At 40.4% G+C, this 18619-nt stretch overlaps 1 protein-coding gene across 6 annotated transcripts in view; it reads right to left on the reverse strand.

Annotated features, from left to right (window-relative positions):
* The window catches only part of UBR2 (ubiquitin protein ligase E3 component n-recognin 2), a 119340-nt gene that overhangs the window by 89055 nt on the left and 11666 nt on the right, over nt 1–18619 (reverse strand). The window lies entirely within an intron of this gene.

The following is an 18619-nucleotide window of genomic DNA, read 5'->3' on the forward strand; positions in this document are numbered from 1 at the left end:
AAGAGAGGGCAAAAGTCCCACGCCCTTTCCCACACACCTTGCTCTATTTCTATTCTTCTCTTCTATCTGGCTGTTCATATGTATATGTTGTAATACCCTTTACAATAAATGGGTAAATTTAAGTGTTCTCTGAGTTTTATGAATAACAAATCAATCACACCTGAGTGGGTAGCCATGGGAATCTATGATTTATAGGTGGATGGTCAGAAGTGACAATGCTCTGGTCATTGTCATCTGAAGTTGGGGAACAGTTTTGTGGAACAGAGCCCCTAACCTGTGGGAGCTGATACCATATTCAGGCAGATAGTATTGGAACTGAACAGAATCACAGGATACTGATATTTGCTGGATTATTACTTGTATGCAGGGAATACCGCTCATATATCTCACGTTGGAAGTGTTCTATATTGAATGTTGTATCCACAATATTTTCTCTAATGTCCTAGCACTGGATGCTTGGATTATCCCCAGTGTCAATCTAGCACAAATAATGCTGCTGTGAACTTCCTTGTAAATGTTCTCTTAATCTGTTTGAGACTTCCTTTGAATATAAAATCAAGAGTAGAAATGCAGGGCCATATACATATTTTTTTTCAACTTTTATTTAATAAATATAAATTTCCAAAGTACAACTTTTGAATTATAGTGGCTTTTCTCCCCATAACCTCCTTCCACCTGCAACCATCCCATCCCCCACTCCCTCTCCCATCCCATTCTTCATCAAGAATCATTTTCAATTATCTTTATATACAGAAGATCAACTTAGTATATACTAAGTAAAAATTTCAACAGACTGCACCACACAGACACACAAAGTATAGAGTACTGTTTGAGTAGTAGCTTTACTGTTAATTCACACAGTACAACATACTAAGGACAGAGATCCTACATGGGGAGTAGGTGCACAGTGACTCCCGTTGTTGATTTAACAATTGATACTCTAATTTCTGATGTCAGTAATCACCCGAGGTTCTTGTCATGAGCTTCCAAGGCTATGGAAGCCTCTTGAGTTCACCAGCTTGGATCTTATTTAGACAAGGCCATAGTCAAAGTGGAAGTTCTCTCCTCCCTTCAGAGAAAAGTACCTCCTTTGATGGAGCCATATACATATAAGGTCCTCATTCTGTCCAGGGAGGCTACATGACTCCCCAGCAATGCACAGAGGCTTTCACGGGCCTGCGTCCTCACTGGTATTTGCTATTATACAGCTTCCTAATGCTTGCCAGCCTAATACATATGAAATAATCTTACTGCTGTTTTAATTTGCATTTTTCTGACAGCTAGTACATTTTAGTAACCATTCGTATGCTTGTTGTTTCAGGGTTTCCTTTTAAGATTTTTTTTTTTTTTTTTTTTTGACAGGAAGAGTGGATAGTAAGAGAGAGAGAAAGGTCTTCCTTTTCCCATTGGTTCACCCACAATGGCCGCTGTGGCTGGTGGCGCACCGCGCTGATCTGAAGCCAGGAGCCAGAGGCTTCTCCTGGTCTCCCATGTGGGTGCAGAGCCCAAGGACTTGGGCCATCCTCCACTGTACTCCCGGGCCACAGCAGAGAGCTGGACTGGAAGATGAGCAACTGGGACAGACCGGGACTAGACCCCGGGGTGCTGGTGCCGCAGGTGGAGGATTAGCCTATTGAGCCACGTCACCGGCCTCCTTTTAAGATTTTATTTTTATTTCTTTGAGAGGCAGAGTTACAGGGGTGGTGGGGAGGCAGTGAGAAAGGTCTTCCATATGTTGGTTCACTCTCCAAATGGCTGCAACAGCTGGAGCTGGGCCGATCCAAAGCTAGGAGCCAGGAACTTCCTTTGGGTCTCCCATGTGGGTGCAGGGGACCAAGCACTTGGATCATCTTCCAATGCTTTCCCATGCCATAGCAGAGAGCTGGATTGGAAGAGGAGTGGCCAGGACCCGAACTGGTGCCCCTATGGGATGCTGGTGCCACAGGCAGAGGCTTAGGCTTAGCTACTACGCCACAGCACTGGCTCCTCAGGGTTTCCTTTCCTATTAATTGCCTACATATATCTTTTGCACATTTTAATGGAGTTGCTGTCCTTATCTCGTTTACTTGGAGAAATTCCTCATAGAAACTACAGGATAGTAATTGCTTGTCAATATTAAACATTGGAAATATTGTGTCTGAATTTGTCATCCATGCATTAATTTTGCATGTAGGGTTCTTTGTTAAACAGAACTTCCTATTTTGGTACAATTAAATTAACACATGAGGGCAGTTCAGAAAGTTTGTGGAAAAAAATGAAATTAACCTACTGCACCACGGTGCCGCCCCTCACCCCTGAATTTCTTTAATGATTTTCTTTTACCAAAGGTTATTTAGCAATATTAGTTTCCAAACATAAAGTTTCATTTAATCTGTGCTTTTGCAATTCATGTATAATTTTACTGCATTAAGTACAGTGTATAACTATTACAATACAGTGTAGTCTGTGTGACTGTGAGCCTCTAGAATTAACTGAGGTTTCCTTTAATGACAAATACACATAACACTTTTTAAAAAATTGAGATTTAATTTGTAACTATAAAAGTCATCCTTTCAAAGTGTATACTTAGTCGTTCTTAGTATAGTCAAAAGGTTCTAAAATAATCACCACTATCTAATTCCAGAATATTTTCACTGAGGCCAGTGCTGTGGCACAGCAGGTTAACCTACCATCTGCAGGGCTACCATCCCATATGGGTGCTGGTTTGAGTCTTGGCTGCTCCACTTCCAATCCAGCTTCCTGCTAAAGTGCCTGAGAAAGCAGTGGAAGATGGCTCAAGTGCTTGGGTCCCTGCACTCACGTGGGAGATGAAGCTCCTTGATCCTGGCTTTAGCCTGGCTCAGCCCTGGATGTTGTGGCCATTTGGAGAATGAACCAGTGGATGGAAAATCTTTCTGTCTCTCCCTCTCTCTGTAACTCTTTCAAATAAATCAATATTTTTTTTTTATTTATTTATTTATTTTTTTTTTTTTTTTATTTTTTTTTGACAGGCAGAGTGGACAGTGAGAGAGAGAGACAGAGAGAAAGGTCTTCCTTTGCCGTTGGTTCACCCTCCAATGGCCGCCGCGGCCGGCGCGCTGCGGCCGGCGCACCGCGGCCGGCGCACCGCGCTGATCCGATGGGCAGGAGCCAGGAGCCAGGTGCTTTTCCTGGTCTCCCATGGGGTGCAGGGCCCAAGCACCTGGGCCATCCTCCACTGCACTCCCTGGCCACAGCAGAGGGCTGGCCTGGAAGAGGGGCAACCGGGACAGAATCCGGCACCCCGACCGGGACTAGAACCCGGTGTGCCGGCGCCGCTAGGCGGAGGATTAGCCTAGTGAGCCGCGGTGCCGGCCAATATTTTTTAAAAGAAGAACATTTTCATCGCCTTGAAGGTACTCTGTACCACTAGCATAAATTCCCTGGAAACCATTAATCTACTTTCCATCTCTACAAATACGCTGGATATTTTACAAAATGATGTAAAAAAATGATTTTTTGTAATTGCTCCTTTCACTTAGCACTATGTTCTCAAGGTTCATCTATGTTGTAGTATGAATCAGTACTTCCTTATTATGGCTGAATAATATTCCCGAGTCTGGATAATGTTTATTGATTCCTCAGTTCATGGACATCTGGGTTATTTCCAACTTTTGGCAATTATGAATAATTATATTATGAACTTTCACAAGTGTTTTGTTTGAATACTTGTTTTCAATTCTTTGGGGCATATACCTAGGAGCAGAATTCCCAGGTTGTAAGGTAATTCTATGGTTAATATTTTAAGAAGGTGTCAGACTGTTTATCAAGGCAGATGTACCATTTTCACAGTCACATTAAAATGTATGAAGGGCTTCAATTTGTCTACATCCTTGTCAATACTTGCCATTGTATGCCTTTTTTTTCCTTTTTTTTTTTTTAAAGATTTATTTATTTATTTGAAAGTCAGAGTTACACACATAGAGAAGGAGAGGTAGAGACGCAGAGAGGTAGAGAGAGAGAGAGAGAGAGAGAGAGAGAGAGAGAATCTTCCATCCACTGGTTCACTTTCCAATTGGCCGCAACAGCAGGAGCTGTGCCGATCTGAAACCAGGAGCCAGGGGCTACTTTCTACTTTTGGGTCAGCCATGCAGGTGCAGGCATCCAAGCAGTTGGGCCATCCTCTACTGCTTTCCCAGGCCATAGCAGAGGGCTGCATTGGAAGTGGAGCAGCCAGGACGTAAACCAGTGCCCATACGGGATGCCGGCACTGTAGGTGGTGGCTTTACCCACTATGCCACAGCGGCGGCCCCTTGCCTGCCTTTTTGATGACAACCGTCCTAATAGGTATGATATAGTATTGTGATTTTGACTTATATTTTCCTAATGACTAATGCTGTATTTATCAGCTACCTGGACATCTTCTTTGGAGAAATGTCTATTCAAATTATTTCCTCAATTTTCAATTGGGTTGTCTTTTTGTTATTGCATCTTAGGAGTTCCTTATATATCCTGATCATTAGATATATGATTTGCAAATACGATCTCCCAATTTGAGGGTTATCTTTTCACTCTCTTAATGTCCTCTGATGTGTAAATGTTTTAAAATTAAAAAAAAAAAAAATGTTTATTTGAGGGGCCCCTGTGACACAGTGGATCACACTGCCACCCGTGTTGCTGGGATCCCATTTGGAGCACTGGTCTGAGTCCCAGCTGCCCTGCTTCCAATCCAGCTGTCTACTAAGGCACCTGGGAAAGCAGCAGAAGATGGCCCAAGTTCTTGGACCCCTGCTTTTATGTGGGAAACTTGGATGGAGATCCAGGCTCCTGAAGTTTCTGGTTCCTTGTGGTCATTTGAAGAGTTAACCAGCAGATGAAAGATTTCTCTGTCTCTCCCTCTGTCACTATACCTTTCAAATACATAAAATAAACCTTTTAAAAATATTTATTTGAGAAGCAGAGAGACAGACAGAGACAAAGAACATTCATCTGCTGGATCACTCTCTAAATGCTGCAATAGCTGGGGGGCCAAAGTTGGTATCCAGAAATTTGATCCAGGTCTCCCACATGGGTGGTAGGAACCCAATTACTTGAGCTATCACCATTGTCTCCCACAGTCTGCATTAACAGGAAGCTAGAATCAGGAGCCAGAGCCAGGTATTGAACCTAAGCACTGCATGTGGGACACAGGCATCCTAACCAATGTCTTAACTGCTAGGCCAAACACCCTCTTACAATTTTAACGAAATCCAATTTACCTATTTTCCCCCTCTATGGTTGCTTGTGCTTTTGATGACAGATCTAAGAAGTCATTGGATAAATTGGGCAACAAACTTTTACACACATATTTTCTTCAAGGAGTTTGACAGTTTTAGTTCTGTGATCCATTTTGAGCTAATCCATGTATATGAATAAAGTAGGGGTCCAACTTCCTTCTTCCTTCTTTTCAGCATGAGTATCCAGCTGTCCCAGCACCATTTGCCATCTGAATTATCTTGGTACTCATTGAAAACCAGTTGGCCATAAACAAAAAAGTTTAATTTTCTCAATTTCCACAGATCAGCATGTCTATCCTTATACCAGCACCATACAGATTACTTGTTTGTGTACTTGAAAGAACACATATTCTCTTGGGACCCAGTGCTACAGATAGTTGATAGAAAGTTTACTTGGGCCAGTGCTGTGGCATAGCAGGAAAGTCACTGCCTATAGTGCCAGCATCCTATATGGGCACCGGTTCAATTCCTGGTTGCTCTACTTCAATCCAGTTCTCTGCTATGGCTTGGGAAAGCAGTAGATGATGGTCCAAGTGCTTGGGCCCCTGACCTACGTGGGAGACCCAGAAGAAGCTCCTGGCTCTGGATCAGCCCAGCTTTGGCTGTTGTGGCCACTTAGGGGGTGAACCAGCAGATGGAAGATCTCTTTCTCTGCCTCTGCCGCTCTGTAACTCTGCCTTTCAAATCTTAAATCTTAAAAAAAGAAGTTTATAGCCGGCGCCGTGGCTCAATAGGCTAATCCTCCACCTTGCGGCGCCGGCACACCGGGTTCTAGTCCCGGTTGGGGCGCCGGATTCTGTCCCGGTTGCCCCTCTTCCAGGCCAGCTCTCTGCTATGGCCAGGGAGTGCAGTGGAGGATGGCCCAGGTGCTTGGGCCCTGCACCCCATGGGAGACCAGGAAAAGCACCTGGATCCTGGCTCCTGCCATCGGATCAGCGCGGTGCGCCGGCTGCAGCGGCGGCCATTGGAGGGTGAACCAACGGCAAAGGAAGACCTTTCTCTCTCTGTCTCTCTCTCTCACTGTCCACTCTGCCTGTCAAAAAAAAAAAAAAAAAAAAAAAAAAAAAGAAGTTTATTAGTCATATGATTCAAGACTTAGGTAGTTCTGCTATTTATCTTAACCTATCATTTTAAGTGAGGCAGATGTTAAAGCCTCTAATTATAATTGCTGACTTTTCTATTTCTCTGCGCAATTCTATTAGTTATCACTTGATATGTGTTGAGACTATACTGTTAGGTGCATGCATATTCAAGACAGACATTTCTTCTTTGCCTATTACTCCTTTCAACAATGTAAAATTTCTTTTTGTAACAGCATATAAGGTCTATTTGCATCCTTTGTTTTCTATCTAAATTCTATCTTGTCTGATATGAAAGTTGCTACTTTAGCTTTCTTCTGTATCATATTAATTGCCTACATTTTCCCCCTACTGCTTCTCCTCCTACTTTAAGTGACCTTGTTTATCTCATCAATAATATTTGTAGATTTGATATCTAAGCCACTGTCTTTATTTTTATATAATTTTAAAGGAAAATAAAGCTAAAACCTGTTCTACAGGAGCCTATTTAAGAGGAAAGACAAATATATATAGTTAGTGCACCAGTTCTAACTGCAATATTAAAGATATGTAGGCCAAAGCCAGTATACATACAGCATCCAAGAATCCCTGAGATGTCAGGTCTTTGTTTAAAACACTTATCTCCAAATTTTCTAGATTATATATACCTTTTATTTTTATTTATTTTATTAAATGTGTTGAGCATGCACTTTTTATAAAGAAATATATTCATTACACATTTAATTACATTATTTTTACATGTAAGTTTTATACATATACTATCATACTAATCAAAGTATCTCAATTACATTACTGTGTAATTAGAATCATAGGGATAGGAAATATGTAGTGGAAGAAGGATTACAGGAATTAGTAAGCTTCCCAAATTTGGTGGAAGACAGCAACTTATAGATCCAAGAAGTTGAATTAACCAGAATAAAATAAAGAATACATATTTAGACATATGATAATTTAATTGCTAATATCCAGAGATAAAGAGAAAAATCTTTAAGGCAACTAGAAGAAATCGACACATTTCATCCAAGAGAACACAGGTTTGCTAATGAAAGCTAATGTCAACAGAAACAACAGAGGTCAGAACACACTGGAATGAGATTTTTTAAATGTCAAAAAGAAAAAAAAATACCCAACAATATCTGTTAATCCAGAGTTAACAATAAGGAAAAATATCCTTTAACAATTGAGTGCAAATGGTCAATCTGAACAAGCTTACATTTTTTAAAGAAATAGAGTCAACATGAAGTACCAGACTCAGATGGGTTCACTGGTGAATTCTATGAAATGTCTAGGGAAGGTATTATACCAAGTCTCTACAATCTCTTCCAGAAGACAGAAGCAGAGGGAATAAGTCCTAACTCATTCCATTGGGCCAGCGTCACCCTGATGCCAACAGCAGACAGTCATTATATGAAAACTACACACCAATATCTCTGTATTACAAAATATTAGCAAACTGAACCCAACAATGTATAAAAAGAATCAGACGCTATGATCAAGTGAGATTTATCCCAGCCTAGCAAAATGTGAAAATATGTAATTTATCACAGCAATAAGCTAAGGGAAAGTCACATGATCACATCAATAGACACAGAAAAAGCCCCTGGCAAAATGCAATCAATGCCCATTTATGATAAACACTTCCAGCAAATTAAGAATATAGGAGGACTTCCTCAACCTGATATAGAATACCCATAAAAAACCTAGAGCTAACATAATTAACAGTGAGAGACTGGAGTTTATGCCATTGGGACCAGTTACCAGAAAGACCAAGCGATTATAGGGCTGGAACTTCCAGTTCCACATGCTGAAATCTGTGGTGGGAATAAGATTAAGCTCCATTAAAAACTCTTGAATGATGAGATTTGATAAACACACTGAGGTTGCAGAACACACTGAGGTAGTAGGAAGCAGCAGGCCCACTGAGGGCACAGAAGCTCCATACCCCTACCGCGACACCTTGTCCTATATAACACTTTCATATGGCTCTTCAACTGTATTCTTTATATTTTAATACTCTCCTTTATAATCAACCTGTAACTCTAAGAAAGTGTTTCCAGGGCTAGCACTGTGGCATAGCAGGAAAAGCCACTGCCTGCAGTGCCAGCATCCCATATGGGTGCTGGTTTGAGACCCAGCTGCTCAGCTTCCAGTCCAGCTCTCTGCTATGGCGTGGGAAAGCAGTAGAAGATGGCCCAAGTCCTTGGGCCCCTACACCCTCATGAGAGACCCGGAAGAAGCTCCTGGCTTCAGATCAGCGTAGCTCTGGCCGTTGTGGCCAATTGGGGAGTGAACCAGTGGGTGGAAGGCCTCTCTCCCTCTCTCTGCCTCTCCTTCTCACTCTGCGTAACTCTGACTTTCAAATAAATAAAAAAATCTTTTTTTTTTTTTTAAGTGTTTCCTTGAGTTCTGGAAGCTGCCCAAGCAAATTCATCAAGCTCAACGTGGGGCAGGGGCCCAAGCACAGGTGGGGGCCAGAGCTGTGGCATGGCTGGTAAAGCCACCGCCTGCAGTGCCAGCATCCAATATGGGCGCCAGTTTGAGTCCCGGCTGCTCCACTTCCGATCCAGCTCTCTGCTATGGCCTGGGAAAGCAGTAGAAGATGGCCCACGTCCTTGGGCCCCTGCACCCACATGGGAGACCCAGAAGAAGCTCCTGGCTCCTGGCTTCGGATTAGTTCAGCTCCAGTCATTGCAGCTACTTGGGGAGTGAACCAGCAGATGGAAGCCCTCTCTTTCTCTGCCTCTGTTTCTCTACAACTTTGCCTTTCAAATAAATAAGTATGTCTTTCAAAATGAATAAATAGTAAACAATTTCATGATCATAAATTCTTGAAAAAAGTAGCAGCATAGGTGTCACCTTATTACTTTAGCTTAGTGCAGGAGGGGGAACCTTTTTTTCAGCCAAGGGTTACTTGAATATTTATAAACATCATTTGCAGGCCAAACAAAATCATCAGCTTAAAAAATTAGCCTGATGCAGACATACTGAATTTTGAGTCTCATCTGCAGTTGCCTTGGCAGGGTCAGACCAAGGCCTCATATAGCCCCAGGCTGGATGTCCCCCACCCTGGGTTACTATGCAGTGGGGGTAGTCCTGTGAGACTGAGCCCTTAGCCTATGGGGTCTGACACTAACTCCAGGTAGACAGTCAGACTGAATTACATTGTAGGATATCCACTAGGTATCCGAGAAGTTGGAGAACTGCTTGTTAAGAAAAAATTCACACATCTGTTGTCAACACTATTACACACAAGTGTAGGGAAAAATTGTTTTCTCCACAATAAAAAAAAAACAAAACAACCCAAAATGAATGCAAAATAAAAGTATGTTCAGATAAACACAAACTGAGAGAATTAAAAAGTAGGCTTGAGGCCGGTGCCGTGGCTCACTTGGCTAATCCTCCGCCTGTAGCGCCAGCACACCGGGTTTTAGTCTCGGTTGTGGCGCCGGGTACTAGTCCCAGTTGCTGCTCTTCCAGTCCAGCTCTCTGCTGTGGCCTGGGAAGGCAGTGGAGGATAGCCTAGGTACTTGGGCCCTGCACCTGCATGGGAGACCGGGAGGAAGCACTCGGCTCCTGGCTTTGGACCGGCGCAGCGCCGGCTGTAGCAGCCACTTGGGGGGTGAACCAACGGAAGGAAGACCTTTCTCTGTCTCTCTTTCACTGTCTATAACTCTACCTGTCTAAACAAACAAACAAACAAACAGGCTTGAAGGAACCAGCACCACACTGTAATTAGTATTCACATGAAGACTGAGCAAAACTATAGCCCACAGCCTCTTTTGGTACAATCTGCAAGCTAAGAATGGATTTTAAATTTTTAAATAATTATAGAAAAGAAGACAATGTGCAACAAAGATTACATTTGGCCTAAAAAGTCTAATATATTTTATTTGGACATTCATAGAAAAAGTTTAATAATCACAGGTCTACAATCAAAAATTGTTAACACTACACTGTAAGATTTACAATTAATATATAGGATAAGAAACAGGATGAGAGGAATGAACCCAACTAAACATCCAAGATTCAAGTATTTTATGGCTTCCTTTTCCTGTAAGCTGCCTTAGGTGACCTGCGAAAATGGTTCGCTACTCACTTGACCCAGAAAACCCCACAAAATCATGCAAATCAAGAGGCTCAAATCTTCGTGTCCACTTTAAGAACACCCGAGAAACTGCCCAGGCCATCAAGGGTATGCATATCAGAAAAGCCACCAAATACCTGAAAGACGTCACATTAAAGAAGCAGTGTGTGCCATTCCGTCAGTACAATGGTGGAGTTGGTAAATGTGCCCAGGCCAAGCAGTGGGGTTGGACCCAGGGTCGTTGGCCCAAAAAAAGTGCAGAGTTTCTGCTGCACATGCTTAAAAATGCAGAGGGTACTGCTGAGCTGAAGGGTTTGGATGTGGATTCTCTGGTCACTGAGCACATCTAGGTGAACAAGGCCCCCAAGATGCGCTGCTGGACCTACAGAGCCCACGGTCGGATCAACATGTATGTGAGCTCCCCGTGCCACACTGAGATGATCCTCGCTGAGAAGGAACAGACTGCTCCTAAGCCAGAAGAGGAGGTGGCACAGAAGAAAAAGATATCCCAGAAGAAACTAAAGAAGCAAAAACTTACAGCTCATGAATAAACTCAGTATAAAATAAATATGAATTAAAAGAAAAAAAGTATTTTACGTTACTCTGACAAGTTGAAGAATGTTATAATTTCTAGAGTAATCACTAAAAAAATGCCAAGAGAGGAATCAAAATGAAATGGTAAAATCCTCATTAACCCAAAAGGCATAAAATTAAATAGAGAAGAAAAAAAAAACACCACCAAATAAACAAAATGAACAGCAAATGGTAAATCTAAATCAATAAATATATCAATAATTATAGCCATATCAAAAATTATATCCAAGAACTAGAAAAATATGATCTTTTCAAAAGCATATAATCAAGATATACTATGTTGTTAAAGCCAAAACAAGTTGCAGTAAATTTTAAGTCTGAAACTGAACAGAAAATGTAATTGCATTAAAAATCAGCTTTTATCTAAGAAAGCCCCAAATATTTAAACAACGAACTTCTAAAGAACTCTTTGGTGAAGAAAATATAAGCACATTAAATCCACAGTAAATAGAAGAATGAATAATAATAAGGGCAAAAATCAATAAAATAAAGCAGATAAAAGACACAATTAACTAAGCCCAAAACTGGTTGTTTGAAAGGAAAATTAATCTCAGAGATGAAACATCACTATGGATAACCCAGACATCAAAAGTACAAGGAAATACTATGCACAATTTGATGTCAATAAATTTGGTATTATATGATATATATTCTTTGAAAAATACAGGGCCAAAACTGACAAGATGAAATATAGCTCTAAATAACCCTAATAAGCATCACATTTTATCAAAAATTTCCTTAAAAGAAAACCATAGGCCCTGATGGTTTACTTTACTAGCAAATTTTCTCAAATATTCAAGAGGGAAATATACCAGTTTATCACAAATTTTTCAGAAAATGTAAGATTAGGGAATATTTCTCAGTCTAATTTCTAAGGCTAACATAATTCTATTATAATATTCAATGACTCTTCCTCTCCTTCTCTTCTCTTCCCCCTCCCTTTCCCCTTCTCCCTCCTCCTTTCCTTCCCTCAGCCAAAACCAGTCAACAAAGTTGTTATAAGATAGTGACAAACTGGCATATTTTATGGAAGATAAAGTTTGAAATCCTTAACAAAATATTAACAAATTGAACTGAGTAATATATGAAAGTCGTAATATATGACATTCAAATAGGGTTTTTTCCAAAGGAGATATATCAATCAATGCAGTCAACCATACTAATGAAATAAAAATTACAATTACTTCAATAGATGGAGTAAAAACACTTGATAATATTCAATGACTATTTATGATAAACATCCAAAAAACAAAACAAAACAAAAACTACACAATCTAGGAATAGAAGGGAACATTCTCAGGGCTGGCATTGTGGTACAGTGGTTAAGCTGCTGCCTGTGATGCCGGCATCCTACATGGGCTTTGGTTCATGTCCCAACTGCTCTACTTCTGATCCAGCTCTCTGCTAATGTGCCAGGAAACAGAAGATGGCCCAAGCGGTTAGGCCCCTGCAGCCATGTGAGAGACCCAGATGGAGTTCCTAGCTCTTGGCTTTGGCCGGGCCCAGCCCTGGCCTCAGTGGCTGTTTGGGGAGTGAACCAGCAGATGGAAGATCTCTATCTCCCTCTCTGTAACTCTGCCTTTCGAATAAACAAAAACAATATTTTGAAAGAAGGGGACATCTTCAATGAGATAAAGCATATATATGAGAAAACTACACCACACATTACATTTAATAGAGAAAGACTGAGGCTTTCCCCCTAAAATTGAGTATAATGCACTTTTACCACAGTAATAAAATACAAAACAGAAGTAAATGGCCAAAAGACCATAAAGGAAGGAAAACTGTCTCCATTCACAGAGGACTTGATTATATTAAAACCTAAGGAACATAAATCTACTAGAACCAATAAATAAATTTGGTAAGGTCAGAGAACAAATTCAGTATCAGAAACCAGCTGTATTTATACACACACACACACACACACACACACACACGGCAGAAAATAGATGTAAAAGAAAGTAAAAATAAGAAAAAATTCAATTTGCAATACCACAATAAAACATTTGAGAATAAACATGACAAAATGGCCATATAACTTCTACACAAAAAAGCAGTAAAACATAGTTAAAACAGATTAAAGAAAACCTTTATAGAGAGATTTAAGATACAATGGATTTGAAAACTCAATGTTGTAAAATGTCACTTCTCTCTAAACTGATAAACTGGATGTAATCCTAACTGTAATCTTTACTTTTCTTAAAAATAAAAATTGAAAGCTAATTCTAAAATTTATAAAATATACAGATCATGAAATAGACAAAACAAACCTTAAAAAAATAAAAATGAGGTAGATGTTTGGCCTAGAGGTTAAGGTGTCTGTGCCCTATAGTGGAGTGCCTGGGTTCAATTCCTGGCTCACTCTGGCTTGCAATTTATAGCTTCCACCCAATAGGGACCCAAGGTGGCAGCAGGTGATGGCTCAAGTAATTGGATCCCCGCTACCCATGTGGGACACCTGGATCAAGTTCTCTGGCTTCTGGCTCCAGCCTTGGCCACTGTGGGCACTTGGGAAGTGAACCAGTGGGTACAATCTCTTATCTGTTTCTTTCTCATCCTGCCTCTCAAAAACAAACAAAAAGAACATATGCAAACACTGCATATACACAGAATATCTGGAAGGGTACACAAAAAAACTTAACACTGGTCCTTATTTGAACAGGGAACTTAAGGGATGAGAAAGGAAAGGATATTTTAAGACACAAACTTTTGTACCTTTTGAATGTTATAACCAATGCATGTTTTATTAATTTTTTCAAGCCAATTTAAAAAAAGCAGTGGCTAAGGTTGTTCTTTATATTCTCTGTCCTTAGTGATAATGCCCTGTCATCTCTCTCTGGCTGATGTCATGAAAGTAAAAATTCTTTACTCATACCATAAGGCATTTCCACTACTGTAGGTGTCTTTCTTTTCTATTTTTTTTTAAAGATTTATTGATTTTATCTGAAAGGCAGAGTTAGAGAGAGAGAGAGAGAGAGAGAGAGAGAGAGAGAGAGGTCTTCCATTTACTGGTTCATTCCCCAAATGGTTGCAATGGCTGGAGCTGGGCCAGACCAAAGCCAGGAACCACGAGCTTCTTCCAGGTCTCCCACGTGGGTGTAGGGCACCAAGCACTTGGACTATCTTCTGCTGCTTTCTTAGGCCATAGCAGAGAGCTCGATTGGAAGTGGAGCAGCTGGGAATCAAACTGTTGCCCATATGGGATGCTGGCATTGCAGGCAATGGTTTAACCTGCTAAGCCACAGCACTAGCCCCAGTGCCTTTCTTTTTATTGATTATATACATCTTCTAAATAAAAAGAATATTGAGAATAGATCAATCTATAGTCTCCAGGTTTTAGTGAAACTAATCTGTATCTAGAGGAATCCCAGACTGGCATAAGAAAGTTGGACCCCGCCCTGCACCCTTCCTGGGGCCCCACACGTAATACAGGAAAAAATCTACTGAGATCATCTCTGACTCAGTCTCATGCACAAATCCTTCAGGCACATTTAAGCTTCAAATACAGACAAATAGCTCACCATGATATACCCTTTTCATTGATGTAATAAATAAATTACTCTTTCTGCCATTCTACCCCCCTCCTCCAAACTCCAAAAGCCATTTCCATGTAACTGCTGAAAACAAATTTCTCTTTACTTCCTCTTCTTCTGGCACTAGAATATCTCAGGACTATCAGTTTAATCAAGGGCCCCCTATAAAACACACAAACAGTTAAGTTCTCCCTGCATCCAATCTCTTCTCCTGTAGGATGGACCCACAGACACACAAGAGATTCCTGGGACTAACAAAATTCCAGAATTTTACACACCTTTGATTAAAAGGGTGCCACAGGCAAAGAATTTCTGGAAAAGACCCGGGAGGCACAGACAGTCAAAGCCAAAATCAACTATTGGGATTGCATCAAATTGAGAAGTTTCTGTACTGCAAAAGAAACAGTCAGGAGAGTGAAGAGACAACCAACAGAATGGGAAAAAATATTTGCAAACTATGCAACAGATAAAGGGTTAATAACCAGAATCTACAAAGAGATCAAGAAACTCCACAAAAACAAAATCAACAACCCACTTAAGAGATGGGCCAAGGACTTCAATAGACATTTTTCAAAAGAGGAAATCCAAATGGCCAACAGGCACATGAAAAAATGTTCAAGGTCACTAGCAATCAGGGAAATGCAAATCAAAAGCACAATGAGGTTCCACCTCACCCCGGTTAGAATGGCTCACATACAGAAATCTACCAACAACAGATGCTGGCGAGGATGTGGGGAAAAAGGGACACTAACCCACTGTTGGTGGGAATGCAAACTGGTCAAGCCACTATGGAAATCAGTCTGGAGATTCCTCAGAAACCTGAATATAACCCTACCGTTCGACCCAGCCATCCCACTCCTTGGAATTTACCCAAAGGAGTTTAAATTGATAAAGAAAAAAGCGGTCTGCACCCTAATGTTTATTGCAGCACAATTCACAATAGCCAAGACCTGGAACCAACCTAAATGCCCATCAATGGTAGACTGGATAAAGAAATTATGGGATATGTATTCTTTAGAATACTATACCGCAGTAAGAAACAACGAAATCCAGTCATTTGCAACAAAATGGAGGAATCTGGAACACATCATGTTGAGTGAAGTAAGCCAGTCCCAAAGGGACAAATACCATATGTTCTCCCTGATCGGTGACAACTGACTGAACACCAAAAAGGAAACCTCCTGAAGTGAAATGGACACTATGAGAAATGGTGACTTGATCAGCATAGCCCTGACTGCTAATGGACAACTTAATACATTATCCCTCATAGTAAAAAAAAAAAAAAAAAAAAAAAAAAAAAGGGTGCCAAACAGGGTTGGTACTGTGGCACAGTGGGTAAAGCTGCTGCCTGTGGTGTTGTCATCCCATATGGGCACCAGTTCGGGTCCTGGCTGCCCCACTTCTGATCCAGCTCCCCACTAATACACCTGGGAATCAGTGGAGGATGGCCCAAGTGCTTGGGCTCCTGCACCCATGTGGGAGACCTGGAAGAAGCTCCTGGTTCCTGGCTCCAGATCATACCAGTTCTGGCTGTTGTGGCCATTTGGGGAGTGAACCAGTTTATGTAAGATCTCTCCCTCTGTCTCTCCCTCTCTCTCTTTCTAACTCTGCCTTTCAAAGAAATAAATAAATCTTTAAAAAATATAAGTAAAAGGGTACCAAAGAAAAAATGAAAAGGCAATAAATTTACAAGAGATTAACATCTTAAGTACCCACAGCATTATCTGCCCTATTAATGAACTGGCTGGATACAAGAGTGAATATCTGAAGTTGTAAAATCTAGAATGGAAAGGGTTTCCTGTACATAGCAAACATAATAAACAAACAACATAATAGAAAGTAACTGATTTATAACTGTAAATATGGAGCTGTCACTGGACCAGTATGGCAATGTGCAACTAATAAGAATACTCAAGCAAGTCAGCTAAAGTGGAATGACAAAAACATATTCAAGTCGCCTGGGGGTGAGTGTTTGTTGCAACAGTTAAGATGCCACTTGGGACACCTGCTTGCCATATCAGGGTGCTGGGGTTCAAGTCCTGCCTCTGCTTCAGATCTAATTTCCTGCTAATGTGTCCCCTGGGAGGCAGCAACTGATGGCTCAAGGTCTTGGGTCCATTTCATCCACATTGGAGCCCCAGATTGAGTTCCAGGCTCCTAGTTTCAGCTTGGCCAAATCCTGGCTATTGTGGACATTTGGAGAGCAAACCAGCAGATGATGGTCTCTGTCTCTTTCTCTCTGACTTTCAAATAAAACAAATTCACAAATAATATATAGATATATAAGCTGAAGAATAATTTAAAAAATGAAAATCCCCTGTTCTTTGAATAACATAACAGACATTTGCTTAATAAATATTTGCAGAGCATCTAATACAAGAGGACTTCAAGAAGTTAATGGAAAATGGAATTAAAACGTAAGTTTGATTTGGTGCAAAAAATCTTGAAATTTATGCAATTTCTGCATAACGTGAATTTTCCATGAACTTTTGATTCCTTGTGTATATGACTTCAGAATTTTTTTGCACCAAAATAAACTTATCTTTTAAATCTATTTTTCCTCACTGTATGTAACCAAACACTTGTGATTGGGAAATAGTAGTCCACAGCCCAGTCTAACAAAAGGATTCAAAGTCTGATCTGTGATTTATGAGTCACCAACAGCTCCTTCTTTTTTTTGTCCTTTGTTGCTTCCAGGACTCTTGAATTCTTTTTTTTTTTTCTCCTAGAAACCTTTTATTTAAGGTATAACAAACTTCATGCATTTCATAAATACAGATTTAGGAATATAGTGATTCTTCCCATCCTATCCTCCCTTCTATACATACTCTCCACCCTCTCCTATTCCCATTCTTATTTTTTACTAAGATCTATTTTCAATTAACTTTATACACATAATATTAACCCTACACTAAGTACAGAGTTCAACAAACAGTATATATATAAAAAAAACTGTTCCTCAACAGTTGGGTAAAGGGCTGTTCAAAGTCATCGCACCTCAAAGTGTCAATTTCACTTCTATAGATTATCTTTTAGGTATTATATTACAGTCCTGATATGAATTGTATTTAATACTCTTTGCATATACTTTGTGGTACAAAAGATAGTATTATAACTTTACTTGGTTTTCTGCTTAGGAATGACGGTGGTAGTATGTAGCAGAATTCTGAGCTGCAGTGACTAGCAGAAAAACCACAGAAAAAGCTGCTAATTTACTTTGCCAAGAATGCTAAAAATTGGAACAATATTACCTAGTTCATTGTCATCATTGCTTATAATAATAATTTAACAACAAAGGACATTTCAGAATTTAAATGTGTATAGTTGCAAGAAACAGTGTATTTTCCTTCATTTTACTAAGAGTAAAAAACTCTTATAAGCCAATATTTGAGAATAAAAGAAAGGAAAAAGTAAAGAACATGGACTTCAGAGTCACAGGCCTGGTTTCAGATTTTACGACGGCAGATAAGTCATATAACCTCAGTTTCCTCAAAGATACGATAGTTAGATATCCAAGGTTACAGAGGATTAAATATGATTACATACAAAATGATTAGCATTAAATCTGGGGGCTGGGGTTGTGGCATAGCAGGTTAAGCTGCCACCTGCAATGCTGGCATATAATGCACAAAGGAAAAGCAGCAGGACAGCCCAAGAGCTTGAACCTCCGCACCCACTTGGGAGACCCAGATGACGCTTCTGGCTCCTGGCTTAGGCGTGGTCCAGACCTAGCCGTTGCAGCCATTTGGGGAGTGAACCAGCAGATGGAAGATCTCTCTCTCTGACTCTAACTCTACCTTTCAAATAAATAAAATAAATCTTAAAAAAAAAAAAAAAAAGTTAAATCTGGTGCTCAACAAACATAAGCAACTATCACTGGTTAAAATGAATTTTGAACTTGCACTTTTGGCTATGATGGGGTAACTGGTTCTGAATTAGCCTCTCCACTGTAAATAAACCTAAAAGCAGAAGAAATACACAAGGGCACTGAGCAACAGGTAGTACAATAGGGCAGTAACTAGAGATGGGAAATTTACAAGCTGAGCCCTAGGAGGGCTCTGACTCTCAGTGAGCGGGTAATTTTCTACCTGGATC

Source organism: Oryctolagus cuniculus, chromosome 5 (assembly GCF_964237555.1).
Source record: "Oryctolagus cuniculus chromosome 5, mOryCun1.1, whole genome shotgun sequence".
In the NCBI taxonomy this organism is placed as follows: domain Eukaryota; kingdom Metazoa; phylum Chordata; class Mammalia; order Lagomorpha; family Leporidae; genus Oryctolagus; species Oryctolagus cuniculus.